Genomic DNA, 22,482 nt, shown 5'->3' on the forward strand with positions numbered 1-22,482 from the left:
TTGTGCCCCAGTTGCTTTAGACTGGGGCCGTGCCCAGCAGCTGTGGCCCCGCGGGAATGCGGGAGAGATGGCAAGATGGCGGCCAATGGTGCTCCCGGAAGTCCGGCTGGGCTGCAGCCCTGGGTCTCTACCCATCTGGTCCCTTGTCGAGGAGCCTTCAGTCACCACAGAACAGCCAACCACAAAGTCAGAGCTGCTGTAATGTTCTTGAAAAACGCTTCCCATGAAAACTCGCAGTGGGGTACGAAACCTGTGTGTATCATCATAAAACATTTCAACCTCACATTCGTCTGTGAAGACAGAGAGTAGTTTTTAGGCTCTCAAAATATAGTTTCAACCATTGTAAGATAGTTCTATCTTTTCATCAGCTATTGGTGTGAAAAGTACTTGGCATCGAAGGGGGCTGTGACGACGTTATCATTAAAGACTGCTGGTGGTTTCCCGCATTTGGGCAATGCCTGCAGTCACAGAAGCCCTTACCAGTGTGAGCAGCAGGGCCGTGGGGAGATGGGACCTCTCCCTACCATGTTTGCCATTTTTTCTGGTGCATCTATAATTATTTTAAAATTAAAAAATTAAAAAAAAACCCTCCAGCATCCCATGCAGACATATTAAGCATTAAACCTGACATAAAAACAAGTTCTGGAAGCAGCTGTTTCTCATTTAATTAATTTTTGAAGGAAGGCTTTTGGAAGCTTATTTAAATTGCTTATTTATTTATAGTATGCTCCCTTATACATTTTATTTTCCTAGCATACTTTTATAAAATAGAGAAAAACACATAATTTATTTTTTTATGGTTTTTTGTTTGGTTTGGTTTTTGGTTTTTGGTTTTTTTGCCTCTGCTATCTTTCATGTCTCCAAATTGCCCACAAATGGCTAACTTTCTATATGGGCTACAACTTGGACAAGAGTAAGGCTGCTGTCCAGGAGGCGGGGACCTGTGAGTGTGTGGCGAAGTCATCAGGGCTCCCGGTGGAGCTTCCCAGGTGCTAAAGGGCAGGACAGCCCACAGGGGTGGGGCTGGATGCGCTGGGGTCCCCCTTGGGATAATGGTGAGAAGGGGCAAGGGAGGGCTGAGCCAGGGTCAGCATAAGGGGAGAGATTTGCCCCTGAAAGGTGGGCTGTCCCTCAGAGGAGCTCTTGGACACTATTCCAACCAGTAGAATGCCAAAAAAGGGAGGGCTGAGAAAAATGGCCCTTCTGTCCAGGGAGAGTCGACCTTGTACCCTAGTCTCACTCCCAGCATTCCAGGGGGCAGCTGAGGGCCGGGGACTGCAGGGAGTCCAGCATACCCCGCTTTCCCTCTGCACCCCCATAGCCCCATCCTAAGCGGATGACAGGGACATCAAGGGCATGGCCTGCTCCTGCAGCCAGCACTTCGGAGCGTAGGGCCTGGAGCAGGCCATCCCCGGCGGGTGGGGAAGGCTCGGGCCTTTCCCGTGGCCCCTGGCAGCGCCCCTTGCCAGGCTGGTCTGCGTGTTTAGTGGACGCCGAGAACATGTCTGTCTGACGAGTCCTTAGCCTTCACCCGAGCCCCAGGCCTGAATGGAAACATTATCACAATTTAATTACCTTTCACAAACGCAGCCTGAGAAACCCCACTTCTTGACCACAATGCCAACCTAGCATGCAGCCAGGGGTGAACGGAAGTTGTGCCCTTCCCCCCTCCCTCGGGGGCCCCAGGGGAGAGCCCCTGAGGAGCTGCACACACTTTAATGAAGTTTAAAAAGTGACCCACAGGCCCCTGACCCCCATGGGGCGGTGCGGGGTCTCCCCCAGTTGGGGATGGCAAATGCCGGAGCCCGGCACACAGGTTGTGTTTGGCCCGGCTCGAGGGTTTTTTTTTTTCCCTCCTCTCCTTTCTTCCTTCCTTTCTTTCTTTCTTCCTTTCTTCCTTTCTTTCTTTTCTTTCTCTCTCTCTCTCTCTCTCTTTTTTTTTTTTTAATAAAACGGGTGATAAAGGGTCCTGCCAGGAACCATTGTCTTCCACCGTCTAAAGTGTTTGAAATTAATTTATCCGCTTAGGATGGTGTATAAATTTCTCATTACGAGTGTCAGTGATGAACAAGAAACCATTCCAAGAAATGTCTCGGGCCCTTGCCAAGCCGCGGGCCCTGGGTCCCTCGCGGAGCCGGTACCGGCGACAAAGGCTTTCACACAGTCAGGAGCGTTAACTATGCATGCTTTCGCGTTGCCCGGGCTCAGCCAAATGCCCTGTGAGAACGACACGTCCACACCCGGTTTTATTATTCTACACAGATGCCGGCTTGGTGTGTATTTCCAGCTTTATGGAACATAATGTGGGGTGCTGGGGGGTTCTGTTGTTGTTGGGGATGTGCTTTTTGCCTGTACCTCTCCCCAGCCCCTTCTTGTGGTGACCCACCCCATCTGCCCCCCAAAAAAGGGGGAAGTGGGGAGCAGCGGGGAAGGTTCTTGGAAGGGCTTCGGGTAAGGTGGGGGAGGGGATGAAATGAATTGAGTCTCTTTGAGGTGTGTGTGTTGGGAGGGGAGGGTGTGGAAACTAAAGAGAGGAAAGGGGAGGGGAGGGGGAGGTTAAGCCCTGGGAAAAAAATGGCACCCCTTGGCCCAGGCTGAGCCCGACTGCCAGCTACACAGGGGCGGGTGGCAGGCGGATAGAGGCATGGCCCCACCATGCTGCCAGCCATGCTCGTGGCTGCCCTGGCACCCCAAGAGACTCAGCTCAAGAGGGAGGGGTCCCCAGGGCACTCCTGCCATGTGTCGGCCTCTATTCCCAAAGGCAAATGGCAGCCCAAGACTGGGGCAGCCCAACGCTGGGCTGAAGAGGCCACAGGGCTGAGACTCAGGCCCAGGCCCCTGATGGTGTGGTGGGCCCAGCCTCCCACCCCCTCATTGGCTGGGGCAGGCTTCTCTCTCCTCCCACTGAAGCCCAACCGGTTGCCCCAAGGTGAGTGTCGAGGTCCCTCTGCCTGTGCTGGTCGGCCCTGTCTGTGGGCTTTTGCCATAGGCTTCTCCTCTGGAACCTTGGGCAGGTCTTCTCCCGCTAGGAGAACAAGGCCCAGAGGGAAACAGGAAGCCAAGCTCTGGGAGCTTGGTCTGGGCCTCATGGGTTCTAGTTATGGCTCAGCAGAGGGTGGTTTTTCCAAGGGTCACTGGGTTGGAGACAAAGCTCAGACTTAACGGGGCAGGGCAGTAGGGCTGGCTTGGGAGTCAGGAGACCCCACTAGAATCTTGTCTCTATCATTATCTCCTTGGGTGCCCCAGACCCAGTCCTGCCCCGCTCTGTACCTCAGTGCCCTCCTCGGCACATAGAGAGCTGGGCCCAGGGATTTCTCTGCAGCTCGTGCCTATGGACTCCAGGATGGAGAAGAGAGGCGGGCTGTGCTGGCCTTTGATGCTTTTGACACTGACTGTGGATTCTGCAGCCCAGAAAGGCTGGGGGGCCTGGCCAGGGGCTGAGGCTTAGCTCAAGAGGCTTCGTCCTGTGGGGGACGCTGCCTACGAGCGTTGCCTGGGACGGAGAAGGGCCTGGGCCCCTTTCTGAACCCAGCGCTTTCTTCTTTGGGGATCCTGGCCAGAAGGACAAGGCGTGCTCGGACCAGGGGGCCACATCGCACAACCACCATTTCTCCGTTGACACGCTCCCTCCCAGCCTCTGTGTGCCTGGCTGCTGAGGGCAGAGCCTCTCAGAATGGCTGATTGGGATGCCTGGCAAGTCACCGGCCCTGGGCGGTGGGCCAGCCCTTAGTCCCTGCGGAGGTGGCCTCATTAAAGGCCTCATGGTCCAGTGGGCAGGGCATCAGACTGGACATCTGGAGGCTTGGGGCCTGGTCCAGCTTGCTGCTGCTTTGCTGGGTGACCTTAAGCAGATTACTTGGCCTCTCAGTGCCCCATCTGCCCCCTGCCTCCTCCCTGTCTGGCAAGGCTTTCTGGAGGGAATATTAATGGGGTGGCTCACAGAAGCCCAGATTCGACAGCACCTCACTCTTAGCCATGCCAGGGGCTGGCAGGGACATGAAGGAACCCTTCCTTCTGAAACCCCTGAGAACCTCATCCCAGCATTGCTTCCTCAGGCTGCCACAAGCCAGGCTGGGAGGCAAAGCTGTGAGGGGCATCCCAGAGCAGGAAGGGCTGTTAGGATGACCTTTGGCAGGTGGGGAAACGGAGGTCAGGAAGCGCAGCCTGGCGGTGGCTTTGCTGAGCTGGAACCCAGGGCATCCATCCTCTGGGTCCTTCTATTTCTCCCTCAGACTGTTCACCCCAACCTCGTCTTCCCACCACGGTCGCCACAATAGAGCTCTCCTCCTAATGTCAATGCCTGTGTCAGCCCCTTCCATGACCTCCCATCGGCTGGGTGACCGAGCATCTCGCCTGACACCCTGGCCCCCTTCTCTGTAGCCTCCTCCACTGATTTCCTCTAGCCATGCCCAAACCCGGGTCATATCTTTCACCATGGATGCCGTCCCTGCCACCTGGGGTGAGGAGGGGGGCTCTCTCCTGGTTTCTTGGGTATACCGATGACCCTTCATGACTGCAGTGTCACCCGCCCCCCCCCCCCGCATGACCCCTGCTCCAAGCTGTTCCCCAAAGACACTTTGGTCTTGGAGCATGCGGGCCCATGTCCATTGGAGTATTGCCCGCTTGGATTGGGGGGGGAGCTGGCAGGGCAGGACCTGCTTTTCCGTCATGTTGGGGCCCCACCACAGGCCCAGGGCTTGGCATGTCATAGATCTAAGTAGAAGCAAGGTGAATGAAGACTAAGAGTTCCAGCCAGCATCCTGATCCCATTAGCCTCTCACCCACTTCCCTTCCCCTCCGCTCAGTCCTTCATTTACAGTCCTCATCTGAAGAGAAGCCGCACCCCACCGCCTTATCCCAACTCTGCAAGGCCAGCCTACGAGATGGTCCATGCTACACTTTTCTTAGTTGTCTGAGCCCCCATTCATCGTCATAACAATACCTCCTGCCCATTGCGCGTTACAGGTCATGAAGTTTATAGCTGTATATTCCTGAAACAATCCTGCAGCTTAGTTTATAGCAGAGAAAGTGAGGTGCAGGGATACTTGGTGGCTTTTTGGGGATCACACAGCTGGGAGAGGCAGGACCTAAATTAAATCTTGTGCTCCTGTCCCTGTCAACACCCACTCTCCTTCTAAGTCCTGCCTTGGGGGCTGCTTAGAGACATGGAGTTGGCTGAGTTGCCAAGGACCACTAAGGCATTTCCTGGGTGGCTCTTTCCCATTGGCACTGGTATTTTAGCCAGAATCTTCTGAGCTCACCCCAAAGTGGGCTTGATGGCGGGATTCCAACACCATTATCATCTGACGTTCACACGATGTCTCTCTCTCTGTATCTTAACAACATACACGATGGACTTGTGAAGGCTGACCCTTCTTCCCGTCTTCCCCTACTTTCACTCTAATTAGTTTTTGTATTTTTTTTTTTTTTAACTAAGCTTTCTAAAGGCTGTGGCTTGGGGCAAGAGCCAGAAATGAAATGTTAAATCCCGAAGGCTTTAGGATATCAATGCTCCTCCATCTTACCTGTATGGTCAACCCAATTGCCATCAAAGCCCTTGTAGGATTTTTTTTTTTAATAGAAATTGACAATTTAATTCTATGGTTTTTATGGAGAAGCAAGGAACTGGAAGAGCCAAAGCGCATTTGAAAAAGAGTGAAGTTGAAGGATGTGAAGCGTTACTATAAAGGCACGATAATCAAGACCATGTGTTATTGACAAAAAGACACAGATCAATGGGAGAGAAGAGATAGTTGAGAAATAGTAACACTGAGATATGGTCAATTGATTTTTTACAAAGATTTAGGCAATTTAATCTTTTCAACACATAGTGTTGGGACAATTGGGCCTCCGTATTCAAAGAAACAAATATGGACCCTTATTCATCTTATACAAAAATCAACCCAAAATAGATAACAGACCTTAACATAAAACCTAAACCCATGAAACTTTTAGAAGAAAGTCTTAGAGAAAAATCATTGTGACCTTGTGTTAGGCAGAGATTTCTTTAGATAGATCATAAAAGCACAATTCATAAAAGAAAAAAAAAATAAAACCCTGATAAATTGGATTTCATCAAAATTGAAAACCTCTGCTTTGGGAAAATCCCCAAGACTCCAATGGCAGCCTTGGGAGCTGAGCCTCCCTGCTTCCAGATTGGTGGGAGGTGGTTGGGAAGCCCAATGAGGCAGAGGTGATTGAAAGCAGCGGGGGAGGGAAATAAAGATGGTAGGCAGGCACGTGTGGGCGGGGACTGGATGCAAACCCCTCCCAGCAATACGGCACAAGCTAAGTCACCTTCAATACATCCTTTAGCCTCTCTAAACCCACGGCATTTCATCCGTAAAATAATTGCATCTGGAAAAGTTGCTCTGAGAAGAAACAAATGAGATATGAAAGTACATACTCAACAGTGGCAAATGCCTTTCTCTTTTCCTTCCTCTCCTCAGAGAGGATATAGACCAATTAAGGAGACAAAATAAATAAATGTGAAAATCCCCGGAAAGTTTCTAATTGAATGAATTACCAAAAGGACAGACCGGGAAAACGAGCCTCTGATCTATCCCCCTGCTGTTTGATGCCCTCCCACAAGAAGCCCAGCCCCAACCCAAAGCTCTGAACTTGGATGGTTAAGGGAGACAAGGGGAGAGTCAGCTTTGGTCTGGGGCTGCCAAGGGTTCTAGAAGCCAAGACTGAGGAGTGTGTCCAAAAGAGGACTGGAGGAAGAAGAAGGTGTGGAGGAGAGTAGAAAAGAGATAGCAGGAGTATGGCGGAGGAGAGTGGGGAGGGGAAAATAATTTTGGAAAGGGGGAGATTCCTGCAAAGAAGAGCCTCAAAAATGATACCTTGAATGACGAATGAGTTAATCCCAAACCTCAGGACCCACCCTCCAGCCATGGCTGCCTAGAGCGGGAAGATGACCCCAGACTCTGCAGGAAAGGGGAAGGCAGAGCCTTTCCAGGTGAGTACTTGACGGGTGTGTGTGCTATTTTTTTGATGAGTTGGAATGGGAACCCTGTAACTATAAGGGGTCTATTCAGTTCAGTAACAAACAGCCCCCCTGACTCTCAGCAACGAAGTCTTGTTTGGCTCAGGAATTGATAATAAAATTAGGTGCATGGAGAGGCACCTGGGTGGCTCAGTCAGTTAAGAGTCTGACTTCAGCTCAGGTCATGATCTCCAGGTCCTAGGATTGAGCCCTGAATTGGGCTCCCGCTCAGAGGGGAGTCTGCCTCTCCCTCTGCTCACCCCGCTGCCACCCACTCATGTTAGTTCTCTCTCAAATAAATAAATAAAGTCTTTTTAAAAATGAAAAAATAAAATGATATATGGGTTGATAGATCCAGGGACATTACCTTTAGGTCAGGAAATTGTATATTTTAGAAAGTATTTGTTGTAAAGAGATACTAGAAAACTCCTGGGCTCAGAGGGTGAATGATCCATGGCACGTGGATGCCTGTTACACAGAGCACTCCATCCTCGAAGCAAGCTGGAAGACTAGGGCACTTTAGCTCAATGAGTGGGGAAGCTTCATAGGAGGGTCCACAGGTAGCATAGCTAGCAGGTTTGACAGTGGCCAGGAGCATGGGCCAGTAGCCAGAAGAAAAGGAGGGAAAGCATCATCAGCTATACGTTCAAAGGGCAAGGCAGGCCCTGGATTGAAGCCCTCCTCTGTTTCAGCTTCTGATCTGGACACTGGAAATAAACAGAGACCTAACTAAAGCCAGGGTAGTAGTTCCCTGTCCTGAAGGAGGTCCCCAGAATAGGCCTGTGGAAGGGGGATTCCTGATTGGTCGGCCCAGCCTCCTACTGGCTTCCTGGCTGAGACGGATCACCAGGGGTGCCTGAGTGGCTCAGTCGGTGAAGCCTCTGCCTTTGGCTCAGGTCATGATCCCAGGGTCCTGAGATCGAGCCCCGCATCGGGCTCCCTGCTCAGCGGGGAGCCTGCTTCTCCCTCTGCCTTGCTTCTCCCTTCTCTCTCTGTCTCTCCCTTCTGCCTCCTCCCACGGCTCTTGCTCACTCTCTTTCTCAAGTAAATAAATAAAATCTTAAAAAGAAATGAAATGAATCATCTGTTCAGTGTCTGGAAAAGTACCTGGAATCCAATTGTCACTCCCCTGCTGATGTCCTTCAACGGGTCCCCACAACTACTTCATTACTGGAGTGAAATCCAAGCTGACAAGGCCTGAGGACTCTAGCACCACCTCTCCCCCCACTTGCCTCCTCATTTCCCACCCAACTGCCCCCTCAATCTTTGCTCACTCAAACTGGGTTTTTTTTCCACATTCCAATCTATTTCCTGCTTGGGAGTCCCCACCTGCTCGCCCATCACCGGTACATCTCCGGCTCAAACTTCATTCACATCTCAGCTTCATTGTGGCTTCCCCGGGGGGGCCAATTGTGACTCCTGGGTAAGCTCAACACCTCCCCTGTTAATATGCACACTCTAGGGTCAACTTCTGCGCAGTGTTCAGCACAAGCATAATTAGATATGCACTGTGCGATCAAGGGTCTAACTCCAGTCTCCTCTGCTGAACTGAAAGCTCCATGAATGCAGGGACCAGGTGTCTCTCCTTCACAGCTCTTGCCCCAGTATGGAGAGAGAGACTGCCGTTGAACTATACAGCTGGCTGAAGGCTGGCCGCATGCGGTGAAGAATTGCAGAGTCTGGTGCAGATGTGACCAGATTCTTTTCGTTCAAGGACAGTGAGAACCCTCAGCCTCCAGGCTCCATACTGGTTCAGATTTCCTTCCTCCCTGTCCCTTGTCCACTGCTCAGCTTCTGCACACACCTGACCCTGTGACCTGGAATGTCACACCCTGTGTTAACACCATGATGGGCCGTTGGCAGGGTTTCCATCTCTGAGATTGTTCTCACCTCCCTTTGTTGAGTTTGTATCTACCATTTTCTTGAGGAGCTTTGCTTTCCCACCTCACTTAGCACGATGCCCTGCCCCCATGGTGGCTTTGCTGGCTGCTCACCAGATCGAGACCAGAGGTAGCTCAAAGCAAGGCAAGGGGATCTACTCCCTGATGGGGGTCTGAGTGGCAGGTCCTGATTCCAATGTCCCTTTAGCAGCGCAGTGGAAAGCAGGAATTCCAAAGTTGCACTGGGTGCATGGAGTTTGAATCCTCACTGAAGATCCTGAGGCCAATCTCTGAACACAGACACAGCCCCCGTCTCTATGCCAAAGGACCACAACATGGGCGTTGGTGTAAGGTGGAAACGTAGCCTAACACCATGCCTGGCAAACAGCTAATGCTTCCTAGGTGGCAATCCTTCCCCTTCCTTTGAACACCCCGATGGTGTAGGTAGGTCAGTGTCATAATCTCAGGTTACAGGAGCAAGGGTAAAAGCACCGAGTCTCCAGACTCCCAGCAGGGGGTTCTTTTCAGGGGTAAATTGCTCCCAAGGGTGCACTCATCAGGCCTCTTCAGGGCTAGAGCACAGCAGGGAAACTGTAATGCGGCACTGCTGAATGGGAGCACTCCTGTCAAGAGGCTGGGGACACCGATGGCACTGTGAGGACAGACCCCGGGTGAAAACACAGCTACTCTCCTGGATTTGCCCCACCTGGGCCCCTGACCACGCTGACCCCGAGTCAAGCTGGGGTAGCCCGAGGGCAGACTGGCGTCCCCGCACTGCTCCTGGGCACCATGGCGGGCACATCAAGTCACAGCACGTCCGCCTTATTTGCCAATCTGTTGACTGTGCCCCCTGGCCCTCAAGTCCCTATTCATTGGGCGGTAAACATGTTACCTAGCAACCGAGTGTCAATATCAACAAAGGCTCGGATAAAGTTGTTAATCTGCAAGAGTGACAGGGGGGCCCTGCGCTCTGCGCTGGCTTCTCCACTTATTGTCTGCCACTTAGACTGGCCCACGAGGGTATCGATGCTCAAAAGACCCCACATCTCCCTCCACTATGAAAATTAAATGAAGTGTGCGTCTCAGGCAGGGAAAAGGCACCGGCATTGGCCTGCCTGGGGATCTTGTTTTTCTTTTCTCCTCCCCCCCCCCAGTGCGGTGGCCCGTGGGGTAGAGTGATTCCCCTGAGGGCAGTGACCGCTGCTAATTTCCAGGAACAATGTGGACACTCCAGGGCCAGCCGGCGCACCCGAAAGGACACGCCGGTCATTTATCCTGTTCGAGGAGCTCCAGGTGGGGTGAGGAGGGCACAGCTGGCTCTGAGACTCAGCCCTGCACCAGGATCGGGCCATGGGTTGTTCCTAGGGAACAGGATCAGGCCGCGTGCATGGTGGGGGTCTGCCAGGGAGGCTGGGGACACAGAGGGTCCTTTCTCCCTGGAGCTCGAATTCCAGTGGAAGCAGCCCATAAGCCAATAAAGAAAGGGGTCCGTCGTGTAGGTACCCGAGGAAGGAGCGTTTCAGGAGGCAGGTTGGCAAATGTGATGTCCTGAGGACGGGATGGGTTTTTGTTTTTAAGGAGGTGAGGGCAGTCCCCAGTGTCTGTCTGCCTGGAAAGAGGGGGCTGGCATGAGGTAGGAAGGAGGTCTCAGAGGTCACAGCCCTCTTGCAGGGCCTGGGGTGGCGGGGGGGGCAGGACCAGGACCTCGACATTTACCTAAGGGGGATGGGAAGCCAGTGCAGAGTTTCCATTTTGAGGTGACTTGGTCTAATTTCCAGGATAACCGCTTTGTGGAGAAGGGAATGCAGGGGACCGGAGTGAGCAAAGAAAGGAGGCTCCAGAAGAGGCCAGGTAAGACGTGCTGGAGGCAGCAGTTCTGTCCCCAAGAGGCACCCTCTGCAGCTGTTGGTGGAGGAGTGGAGTGGGCATGAGGGGGGATCTAGCCTGGTGCTTGGGCTCCGGAGGCTGAAGGGAGAGTCCCCAAGCTCCAGGCTTGGGGTTGAAAGAATGCCTCCCCTCTCATGGGCTAAGCACACTCCCCTCTGTCCTCTCAACCCTCCAGAACACTGGGAGAGCTGGCAGCACTGCCAGGTGGGAGCAGCTCAGGTTTGGAGTCTGGCTGAACCGGGTTCTGAGCCTGACAACCCCATTTACTAGCTGTGTGGCCTTGGGCAAGCCATTCAACCTCCCTGGGCCTCAACTTTTCTCCTTTAACATGGGCTCACGGCATCTACCCCAAATGGTGCTCAATCAATGCTTAATTATTTGTCCAGCATGCATTTTAAAAAAAGATTTTACTTATTTATTTAATAGAAAGAGAGAGCACAAGTAAGCAGAGGGTGGGGGGTTGGGGGGAAGCAGGCTCACCGCTGAGCAGAGAGCCTGATGCGGAGCTCGATTCCAGGACCCTGAGACCATGACCTGAGCCAAAGGCAGAAGCTTAACCCACTGAGCCCCCCAGGCGCCCCCCAGCATGCATTTTTAGTGCCGGGCACTGTGCAAGCTGTAGAGATGAATAAGACCTGGCCCTTTTTCTTTCTTCTGCCTCACCAGGAACAACTGCAGCCCAGGGAGTCGTGCCCTCAGAAAGCCTTGGCATCCCTGGTCTCTGCCCAAGGAGGAGGGCGTGGTGCAGAAGTGAATGGGGTCTTGTAGGGTTGGGGTAAGGTAGAGCAGAAGGGGGAAGGGGCTGGGGTTCAGAGACCTAAGTTTTAGGAGGCCACTGCCCTGATTTGCTGGGTGACTGTGAAAAAGCCCTTCTTCCTCTGGGTCTTGGTTTCTGCACCTGCACAATGAAGAGATGGTACCAGGTGGTCTTCAACTTCCTTCGGGCCCTTGAAGCTACAGGGAGAAGGACCCTCCGCCTGGAGCCTGGGGCCAGAGCTTGGCAGTTATAGGCTTGGGCTCACTGGGGCGAGGCAGTTTCAGGACAGTCTTTCAGAACACATCCCACAAATCCAGGGGTTCCCTTAGGCGGCAGATTCTGGGAGCCAAGGCGCTGCTGAGGCTCACTGATCACCGAAGGACTCCATCCATCACTGCACTCTTGGAACTCTTCTGATTCCTTAAAGGAAGCAGTGGGGCCCACGTGCTCTGGAGACCTCTGGAGGTCTCCACCTTCAATGAGGCGAACACGGCGTCAGGACAATGCCTGGAGAAGGGAGAACCTCGAAGCAGGATCTAATAATAAGATTTTACTCGCATTATGTGTAGGTGCATGTCACCTTTTTTAGTTACCCGTATGTGGTAAGGACATGAAGTTTCTTTTATTTTTCTTGATTTATCTTTTAAAGATTTTATTTATTTATTTGAGAGAGACACAGAGAGAGCATGAGAGGGGCGAGGTCAGAGGGAGAAGCAGACTCCCCATGGAGCTGGGAGCCCGATGCAGGACTTGATTCCAGGACTCCAGGATTGTGACCTGAGCCGAAGGCAGACAATTAACCAACTGAGCCACACAGGCACCCTAAAGATTTTATTTTTAAGTAATCTCTCCACTCGATACAGAGCTCAGACTTGCAACCAACAGACTGAGAGTTTCATGCTCCACTACCTGAGCCAACCAGGTGGCCCGTAAAGTTTCTTTTAAAAATACATTCATTTAGGGGCAGCTTTCGGCTCAGGTCATGGTCCCAGGGTCCTGGGATGGAGCCCCTGCCTTGGGCTCTCTGCTCAGCGGGAAGCCTGCTTCCCCCTCTCCCACTCTCCCTGCACATGTTCCCTCTCTCGCTCTCTCTCTCTCTCTCTGTCAAATAAACAAATAAAATCTTGAAAAATATAAAAATAAGTAAAAATAAAAATACATTCATTTAATAAACAAGGTAAGAATTTTGAAACCAAAAAATTTTATCAAACCATATGAAATTGCCAATAATTGACCACTTCTGATGGCAGAAATGGAAATTTCATATGTTTCAACTTGCTGTGGTGATACCAGCTAGCATTTATGGCAAGGAGGATCTCATGGAGTCCCCCACAGTAAATAGAGCATGTGGGAAGCTCTATAATTGATTACCTACCAAATCCCAGTAGCTTTGTGACCTTGGGAAACACCTCCCACTCTTTGGGGAGAGGCTGGTCCCGAGCCTGTGGCTCTTCTCTGGTTCCATAGCCCATGATCCATCCCTTGGTCTATTTATGGAGCAGCTAATACACGAAGCACTGACTGACAAGGCCATGGTTGGGGAGTGGGGAGGAGGGATAGGATTCTGGCAAGACATTGTCCCAGTCTCAGGGGAAAAAAGCGAAAGGCAGGCATGCATAATGTGAGGTCAGTGGCTAGACAGCACCTACGGGGTAGCCCATAGTGGGAGGTGTCAGCATAGACACAGGTGACAGGCAGGCTACCCTGAGAAGATACTGTGCCCTGAGCCCCTTAAAGGCCAAGACGTGGCCGTATTCCCTGGTACAGGGTTGATGGGCACAGATGTGCCTCAAAGAGGAAGAGAGGTGGGGATCTGTCATTCTGTATGGGGCCAAGGAGGACACAGAGGACCAAGCAGTGGACAGAAGGGGAGAAGGCTAGGGAAGAGGGTCCCAAAGCACATTTCTCTTGTAGTCGTGGGCTACACAGAGCTTCTGACACCCTTCCGGCTTACCAGCCAGCCCACAGAACTCGCCCTGGCCTGGGCACATGAGGCAGAGATGGTCCCAAGGTCAGCACAGATGGCACAACTGTACCCAGAGGCACTGAAGCCTGGCAGTGTGCACCCGGAGAGGGGCCTACTGTCCCTGCTGTCCTCTCCCCAGGGTTCCTGCTCAGAACAGGTCTGAAGAGGTGAAGCCAATGGGAGCTGCATGGTCGGGCGTGGGGGGCACGGACAAGGCATCCAGGATCCCTCAGTGATCCCCAAGATCACCGCCAGAGTGGTGGGCTGGTCTTACAAAATAGGCCCCAAAGGATAAATGTAATTTGGGGTTCAAGATGCGAGAGAGAATAGCAATCAGGCTGGTGGTGAGGATAAAGGCAGAAGTGGGCTGGTTTGACTCCCAAGTCAGTGAAATACAAGCTTCTCCTTTTTGTGTTACCTCCTCACCCCACCCTCCAAGGAAGAATGGCCAGAAGGAGACCCGCGTAAAAACCCGTGGGAAAACACAAACAACGTTTAAAGCCAGAATCCTTCCAAGTTTCAGAGAGGACTTTAGAGAGGCCCCAGGGTGGGGAGGGTGGGGGGTTGTCTGGAGAGGGAAATGGTGAATGGCAGACCTTCCGATTGCGGTCCAGATCAGCGGCAAATGGGGCTTGGCTGGTGTAACAATGAAAAAACGTGCCTTACTGGCCTTGCCCAAGACTGAGGAGTCTAAGGATCCGGAATTAAATCCTCCCCATCTTCCGCATTGTCCTGAGGTAGATAGGGCAGGGTGCTGTCCATGGCTGGGGGAAAGCAAGGCTTGCAAGAGCATCTTCTTGAAGGTGCCTGGGGCCAGGAGCACCCTGGAGGGGCAGGCTGAGTAGTGCAGGGCCTGCAGAGAGGGGGCAGAGAGGTGAGGGGACAGCAGGAGACAGGATGGCAGCTCTCCTGTCTCCACAGCTACTCTTTCATTTACTGAGTCCCACAGAGAAGGTAAGGGCAGGTAAGAAGGGAGAGAGAGAGGAGGAAGAGACAGACAAAGAGGAAGAGGTATACCAGCAATGGGGAGCTGCGAGGGGAGTCAGAAAGAGGGAGGGAGGAAGCAGGTGGAGTTGGCAGGCCGTGGCAGAGACAGCAGTGGGCTGAGGGCATGAAAGATACGTATTTTTATAATGTGGAGTGTGGGGGCCATCATCCCCTCCTTGCTCCCCTCCATGACCAGCTTATGCTGGGAGACCCTTGAAGGGGACACTGAGGGGACACTGTTCCCTTCCCTTGTGAGCAGAACGGGGGTAGAGACTGCTTATAGCTGCCACTCCCGTCTGGCTCAGGTCCAGGCTGTCCGTCAGCATGACCCCCAGAGCAAGCCCACCCCACTTGCAAGGTCCCAGCAAGCCGCCCACTATGACCAGCCTTAGTCGTGAGGCCTTGCTTCCTGGTTTAATCTGTGGGGGCCTCTATTCTGAGCTCTGTCCCTATCTGCCTGGGTCAGGTGCACCCCAGGGAACCAGTGCCTGCCTCGGAATACCCCTCCCTGGTCATGACTGTCCTTACTCTAGCTGTCCCTGCCTCCTGCCACTCTCCGTCCTCTCCCCATTCCTTTCCTGGCTGGCTGATGAGTCGGGGGATCCACTTATTGTGCCCCAGATACATAAGTGATTAAATAATATATCCCCATATAGTACTTGTCCTGGAATATGAGTAAGTGCTCAGCATGTTAGCTATTTTATATATATTTTATTTTTTTTTTTTAGTTTCTTGACTCTTGAGTGCTGTGGTCTGCTCCTCTTTAAAATGAGATTAATGCAAGATCAAGGGCACCAAGCAGGGCACAGCCTCCCTTATGTGGGTCACAAAACACACAATCCGAATTTAAACATGAAGAACATGAGGCAAGCCCACACTGAGAGACATCTGTGCAAAACAACTGGTCGGACCCCCTCAAAGGGGTCCAGCTTGTGAAAACCAAGGAACAACAAAGGGAGGGGCCGTCCCAGACTGGAGGGTTCTGAGGGCACGTGAGTGCCAAACACGGAGTGGGATCCTGGGAGATCCTGGGACTGGAAAAGGATGTTAGCGGGAAAACTTACAGAATTTAAGTAAGGGCTGTAAGTAACTGAGCAGAATCTCCCCTCCGTCCATGTCCTGGTTCTGGTCATCCCACCAGGACCCATACGGCATTTGCATGAGGGGAAGTGATAAAGGGCACGGGCGAGCTTTTTCGACTATTTTGCCAGAGTTTCCAAGTCTGAAATTATTTCAATATAAAAAGTTTAAAAGCAGGATTGTGGAGAGGATCGTCCCTCTAGGTTGTTAGGAAGAATTTGTTTTCTGTTTTTGTTTTTTTTTTAAAAAGATTTTATTTATTTATCAGGGGGTGGGGGGGGGGAGAGTGAGAGAGAGAAAGAGAGAGAAAGCGAGCATACAAGCAGGGGGAACTGCTGCCAAAAGGAGAGCAGGCTGCCTGCGGAGCAAGGAGCCCAATGCGGAACTCAATCCCAGGACCCTGGGATCATGGGATCATGACCTGAACAGAAGGCAGCTGCTTAACCAACTAAGCCACCTAGGTGTCCCTATTAGGAAGAACTTGTAAAAGTGAGTAAGGGTAAAGCACCTGGTGTGGGTCACCTGCCAGTTGATGAGTGCCGCAAACCAGTACACAGAATGATGGAGGCTATGAAGGCAGAGCCACAGGGACTGGGCTAATGTGTAATGTCCTTGTAGCCCCTGAGCTGAGATTGATCATCTTTCATCTACAGGGTGGCAGAGAATTAGGCTGGGAGAACAGCACTGAGAAAGACCAAGGCAGATAAGAGCCAGGGCATGAGAAGGAACAGGCTGGGGTGGTGAGCCCGGGCCCTGAGACTGGGGGACAGGGAGGGGCCGGTCTTATCTGTGGTCACCGGACAACTGAGGGGCAGAGCTGAGCCTGCATTCCCAGCGGGCCTCAGTTCCCTGCCCTCCACACTCCATCACACCATATTCCCAAACCCAGCTGAATGTAAACTTGAAATACTCTGTTTTGCAAATATGGAAGCAAATGGGCTTTGCACCTAATGTTTAGGATTTTTTTGTAAGGAAGAGAAAGTATGTAGGTTCTAACTCAGTTGTGTAAGATTTGGTGGTCTTGAGACCAGAGTCAATCTGCCAACTCTTTTCTTTTTAAAGATTTTATTTATTTATTTTTGAGAGAGAGACACAGAGAGCACAACCAGAGGGGCAGAGGGAGAGGGAAAAGCAGACTCTCTGCTAAGCAGGGAGCCCCACATGGGCTCTACCCCAGGACCCTGGGATCACAACCTGAGCCAAAGCAGATGTTTAACCAACTGGGCCACCCAGGCACTTAACCACGTAACCAACTGACCTTTTAGGTGCCCTCAATCTGTCAACTGTAAGAAGGAAAGGTACCCAGGAGGTTTTCACTATGAAAAGCTGAGCATGACCTAGGCACCGAGCAATGTATGCCCTGGCCCTGGTTAGGGTGCCAAGACATTTCACACCATCTTTGCACCTAGCCTATGGGGTGCTCCAACAGGTACCTTGTTCCCATTTTGCAGACTAAGCATTGAGAATTTTGAACGAGAGCCTCATTCTTTGAGAGGTGTGTACTGAGCTATGTATAGGGGAAAAGACCCCATGAGTGGTGGAAGCTGGGGCTGGACCCAGTGGATAATTGTTAAAACTGAGTGACAGGTGCAGACCGTTTGTTTTAAATTGCTCTCTCTGGGGCGTCTGGGTGGCTCAGTCAGTTAAGGGTCTGACTCTTGGTTTCAGCTCAGGTCCTGATCTCAGGAAGGCAAGGTCGAGCCTTGTATTGGGCTCTGTGCTGGGTGTGGTGCCTGTTTAAGATTCTCCCCCTCCTTCTGCCCCTCCCCCACTCGTGCTCACTGTCTCAAAAATAAATAAATAAGTAAATTGCTCTCTCTGTTACTGTGTATGCCTGAACATCTTATAATAAACCATCTCTAGCAGGGAAACACTGGGTGTCATCCTGAGCTCCAGCCCCGACTCACCCTTGCTGGGGTCTTGGTGGCCCATATAGGCTTGCTGGGACACAGCATCCCCAGCCTAGGTCCAACACTCCTATCCTCAGACGGTCAGCCAGGGAGCCTTCCTGGAAGAAGTGGTACCTGACCAGAGACCTATGTGAGTGTCCCCCAATGGGAGGAGCTGGGAAGGGTGGGCTCTCAGGGGGAGCTCTCAGGGGGAGCTCATCACAGACATGAGAGATGTGCAGGGAGGTAGGGGCGCAGAGCACACGCACTGGAAAGGCGGGGTTGGTGCAACCCGGGGAAGGACCAAATGTGGTTGTGGAGGCCCCAGGGTGCTGGAGAGGCAGATGCGTGCTGGAGGGTCTCATTGCTCGGAGAGGTCTGGAGCCCAGTTTCTCTATAGGGTCTCTTAGACTTTTCCCAACACTGTGCTCTGCTTCCCCTTGCTGCAAAGACTGTGATGTTTCCATACATCGATGATTCTCCTTTCACTCCTGACGATGCTGAAATAAAAAGTGAAGCAGGATGTGGAGGTTTCTGAGCAAAGCTAAGATCTCAGCTAGAGGTGTGGGAAGGAGATGTGTCTTCTGGGCTAAATGAGAGGTAGCCAAGCGTCTCTTGTGGGGCGGACATTCAACAACGCAACAGAACAAGCCTGAAGAGAGAGTTGCTCTTAGAGGCATAGTAGTATTTTGTGGCTTACATGTACATTTTCTGAATGACGTATGAAATTGCACCCCTTTTCCTGTGCTGATTTGCCATCCATATAGCTTTTTTGGTGACCTCTTTGTTTGAACAAAGAGGGGGGCTCATTTGTGGAGGCATAGCACGTAGTCTTTTGCCACTGAGTATGATTTTAGCTGTAGCTTTTCTGGAGATGCTTTTTGTCTGATTGGGGGCCTTCCTCTCTGTTCCTAGTTCCCTGAGAGTCTTTATCATGAACAGGGGCTGGATTTTTGTCATGTGTATTTTCTTCACCTTATGACAGGATCCCATCCTTGTCCTATTTAGTCAGTTAATATGATGAATTTCATTGACCGATTTTCTAATATTACACTACCTTGCATTTCTGTGATGACTCATTGGGTCATGGTAGATTTCTTTTTTCTTATGTTGTTGAATTAAATTCAATGAAAACTTTCGTATTTACATTCACAGGAGATAAGTCTGAAGTCTTCTTTTCTTGTAGTGTCTCTGTCTAGTTTTGATATCAAAGTAATGCTGGCCTCAGAGCATGAACTGAAAACGAGTGCTTTCATTTTCTGTAAGAGTTTGTGTCGAATTTGTATTATTTCCTCCTTAAATTTCTGTCACAACAAGATCACTTTGCCCAGCACCATGACCACCACCATCATGAGACCTTCCACGTTCACATGCTCTGTCCACACTCACACTTTTCTTAAATAGACTTACTTTAACAAACAAACAAAACGCCAGTAAAGTGTTCTATAAGGAACTTCATATCCCCACCCTAAACAGAAGCCCATAATATTTTCCTTCTTTTTTTTTTTTTTAAAGATTTTATCTATTTATTTGACAGAGGGAGAGAGATCACAAGTAGGCAGAGAGGCAGGCAGAGAGAGAGGAGGAAGCAGGCTCCCTGCCGAGCAGAGAGCCCGATGTGGGGCTCGATCCCAGGACCCTGGGATCATGACCTGAGCCGAAGGCAGAGGCTTTAACCCACTGAGCCACCCAGGTGCCCCTATTTTCCCCTTCTTGGCATGACACTTGACCTCACCTCACCCCAGACCCAAGCCATCCCTGGGCTAGACTCACAGATAAACTCCCCGCCACCCATACAGGTTCAGGTTCAACTACAGGTTGAACTATAAATGTTCAGGTTCAACTATAAGTGCTCCACATGGTGAACCACACGAATGGATAGTGGCCTCAGAAGTCACCTGCCTATTGTTCCATCTAGATTGCTCGACGAGAGAGGTGGCCCAGAAGTCACATTGTTCCATCATGCAGAGGGGAGGGGGGGGCTATTCAGACAGAGGCTGGGATCTACTAAAATTGTCCCATGTGCCACAAACAGTAGGTGTAATAAGTTCCGAGAATCTCTGACCTACTCCAACACCCCATCCCCAGAGGAGGCAGCTGAGACCAAGCATGGCAGAACCACCTGCCTAAAAAAAATCACATGAATGAATGGCCAAGCTGGGGTTGGAGCCCTGTCACCTAACTCCTGCCCAGAGCTTTGTGTGTCGATAACTCTTCTTGTCCCTTGCATCCTCTTGCCCTTGTCCTGTTCTGTGCCTTGGGAAGATGCTCTCTGTGGAGCACTTGCCCCAGGCTCCTGTCCCCTGGCTCCCATCTGGATTTGCACTAGGAAGCCTTGGCAGGGTTCTGGAAAGTGGCAGGGAGAGAGAGGTCAGGGGATCCTGCTTGCCCTCTTTTGTCTTGTTCCAGGACTGGCTGTGCCCCTGGGAGTTCCAGCTTCTGAAGGGCAGCCTCCTTCCATATCTCTAGCTTTGAACCCAGAACTTGGACCCTGGGGTGGTAACACCTCCCACAATGGCCAACCCCTGTTGCCTTCTGTCCCTCCTAGCTCCCTAAACTCGATGCTATTTCTGCAAATGGTGCCTTCACTTAGAAGTCTCCTTACAAATTCCAGTCCAGGATTCCCTGCCGGATACATGCAGGAGCTCCCTCCCTGACTCCCCTACCACCTCTCCCCATCCGTGAAGCCTCAGGCCCCAGAGAAAACCCCCAAAGTCCCTGAGCCACAGATTGTCGGATGCAGGTGGCACTTCTTGTTGGCATGGTCCATCTGCACATGGCTAACTCAGACAGACCCAGGAGACTCTCCTTGAACAGAGACCTTGCCTTGGTCCCCCCAGGTGCCTAACCCACCCCAGACTGTCCAACCTCACAAAGGCAGGGGGCATCAGGGACAATGGAGCTCAAGTGACTTGAGCAAACAAAAATGGAGCATTACCCTCAAGACAGCTCCTTCATATCAGGGCAAAAGCAATGACAATTCCAAATCCAGTCCCCTGGGAACTTCTGCAAACACACCAGGTTCCAAGAATAGGAAGCCCGTGTTTGCCACGGCACACACATCCAAACCAAACAACCAGCAGCCCATAGCACCTCTACGTGAACGTCTACCTGAAAAGGGATTCTAGATCTTGATAAGAAAAGCAGGTGCGCCAGCCCCCTCGCCACACACACACACAGAGCCAGAGCCTGGATTTCAAGTTAGGCCATGATTTGTATGAGGAACTGGAGGGATAAGAGGAAAATAAAGACAAGTCTTCAGAAAGATGCCGAGTGCAACAGAGGGCTTGCTGGAGGGTACCTATTTGTTTTGGGACCCAGAACTTTCTGGGACACTGCCTACAGCAGACGTCACCATGCCAGAGGACCCAGAGGCAGAGCTGAACCGGGTGACCCACAGGGTGGCCTGAGCCCACACCTCCTGACCTGGCAGGGAGGCAGCCAGCTGGAGCCCCGGGGATCCCAAGCCAATGGACAAGACTGGCTAGCAGTTAGGAATGATTCTAGGAGGCCCGGAGCAGCATGTCAGGTCTTAATTTTTCTTTTAGGGGTCACCAGGCAGGCATTTGCCTACCCACCCACATGAGGAGGTCCAGCAGGGGTAGGAAGGAAGAGAACCAATGTTGATGGAGGGCCGGCTGCAGGCTCGTCTCTGCACCCCGGACTTTGTATCTTTGTAGATTTCACTTGAGGTCCTTCGGCAGTGATGATGGTGATAATGAGATCTCTCATTGTACTTTTAAAAACGTTTTAATTGCCTTCATGTAGCATATAACTATATCTTACTTGGCATTAAGGAGCCTCTCTGCTGTAGGAATGACAACACGTAATGAGAACATAGAGGCCCAGGGATATGAAGCCATTTGTCCACATAGACTTAAATGTGGAATGCCAGAGCCAGAGCCCAAACCCTGATACCTGACTCCACATTTGTGGTTCTTATCCTACCCAGCTCTTCAGCTCCCAGTGCTAGAAGGTGGCTCATCACATTCAATGGAATGACTCTAGGCTCCGCTGATCTAGGGAGTGGGACGGAGCTCCTGGGGCAGAAGGTCAAGGGGACTGGCCTTCACCGAGAACCATCTGGTGCTGGGCACTGAGCTTGGGCATTATAGCCCAGAGCCAGAGCGTGGGCCATTGGGGTAGGGGGGAGCTGTGGGCGTTGCCACTGCCTGGGTATCTCCACATGGCCTTTTCCACCAGGGGGCGCCCCTTAGCGATGTGGGGGTTTCCTATAACATAGTGTGACCCTGACACTTTCACTTCCCTGGTGCTGGTGCACGGTTTCTAAATGATCCATTTTCACATGAAATCACAGCTGCAGGAGCAAGAGCATGGGCTCTGGCTGGGAACTATCTTGTCTTCAGCACGTGACCACTGATGGCCCCCTCTCCTATAGTGACAATCGGATGTCACCATCACTGGGATGGCTTAGCGCCATGCCTGGTGCTTGGGCAATGCAGAGAAACAGTAGGTCCTGCTCTGGCCCATTTCTTGAGCTCCCAGACAGTGGTCACAGAGGGGAGCCCCTTCCCCCGAACAGGGACTGGGACCCACGCTTTGAGACAGCCTTCTCAACCTACAGTTCCATCAGTGATCTGGGAGCAGGGGGTGTGGGGCCAGGCCAAGCCCAGGGAATGGGGGAGGACAGTTCTCACGTCCTCCTCAGGGGTTCTCAGCTATGGTAGCTCCGTGCTCAAGCCAGACCCAGAGCAGAGTGCAAGGGGAAGTCTCTAGAAGAAAGCAGAGGACCAGGGCCTCATTCTGGGCTCCAGCTGGGCCAGCTCAGTTCCTGGCCTGCAAAAGCCACCTGGCCAGGAAAAAAACCTGTCTGGCGAGCCGACAGTGCCTGAAGGAGGAAGGAAGCCCGCAGAATGGGGAAGTCATTGAGGACTCCAGCCAAATGCCAAGATAAAGTCATCAGCTGGGAAGGAAACCAGGTCACAGGCTGAACAGCACGGGGCCTGGTCTGCACCAGATTGCACATGTGTGAACCACACGTGCACACACTACTCTCCCACCCACGTGCACACACTATTCTACCAACC

General features: G+C 51.9%; 1 long non-coding RNA gene across 1 annotated transcript; it reads left to right on the forward strand.

Annotated features, from left to right (window-relative positions):
- The first annotated feature begins 9,827 nt into the window (after positions 1-9,827).
- Positions 9,828-17,655, forward strand: LOC131826914 (uncharacterized). The gene is made up of 3 exons (XR_009351805.1): positions 9,828-10,161; positions 10,647-10,719; positions 11,422-17,655. It is a non-coding gene; the product is annotated as an uncharacterized LOC131826914 (long non-coding RNA).
- Positions 17,656-22,482: the final 4,827 nt, after the last annotated feature.

This window comes from Mustela lutreola, chromosome 3 (genome assembly GCF_030435805.1).
Source record: "Mustela lutreola isolate mMusLut2 chromosome 3, mMusLut2.pri, whole genome shotgun sequence".
Classification (NCBI taxonomy): Eukaryota; Metazoa; Chordata; class Mammalia; order Carnivora; family Mustelidae; genus Mustela; species Mustela lutreola.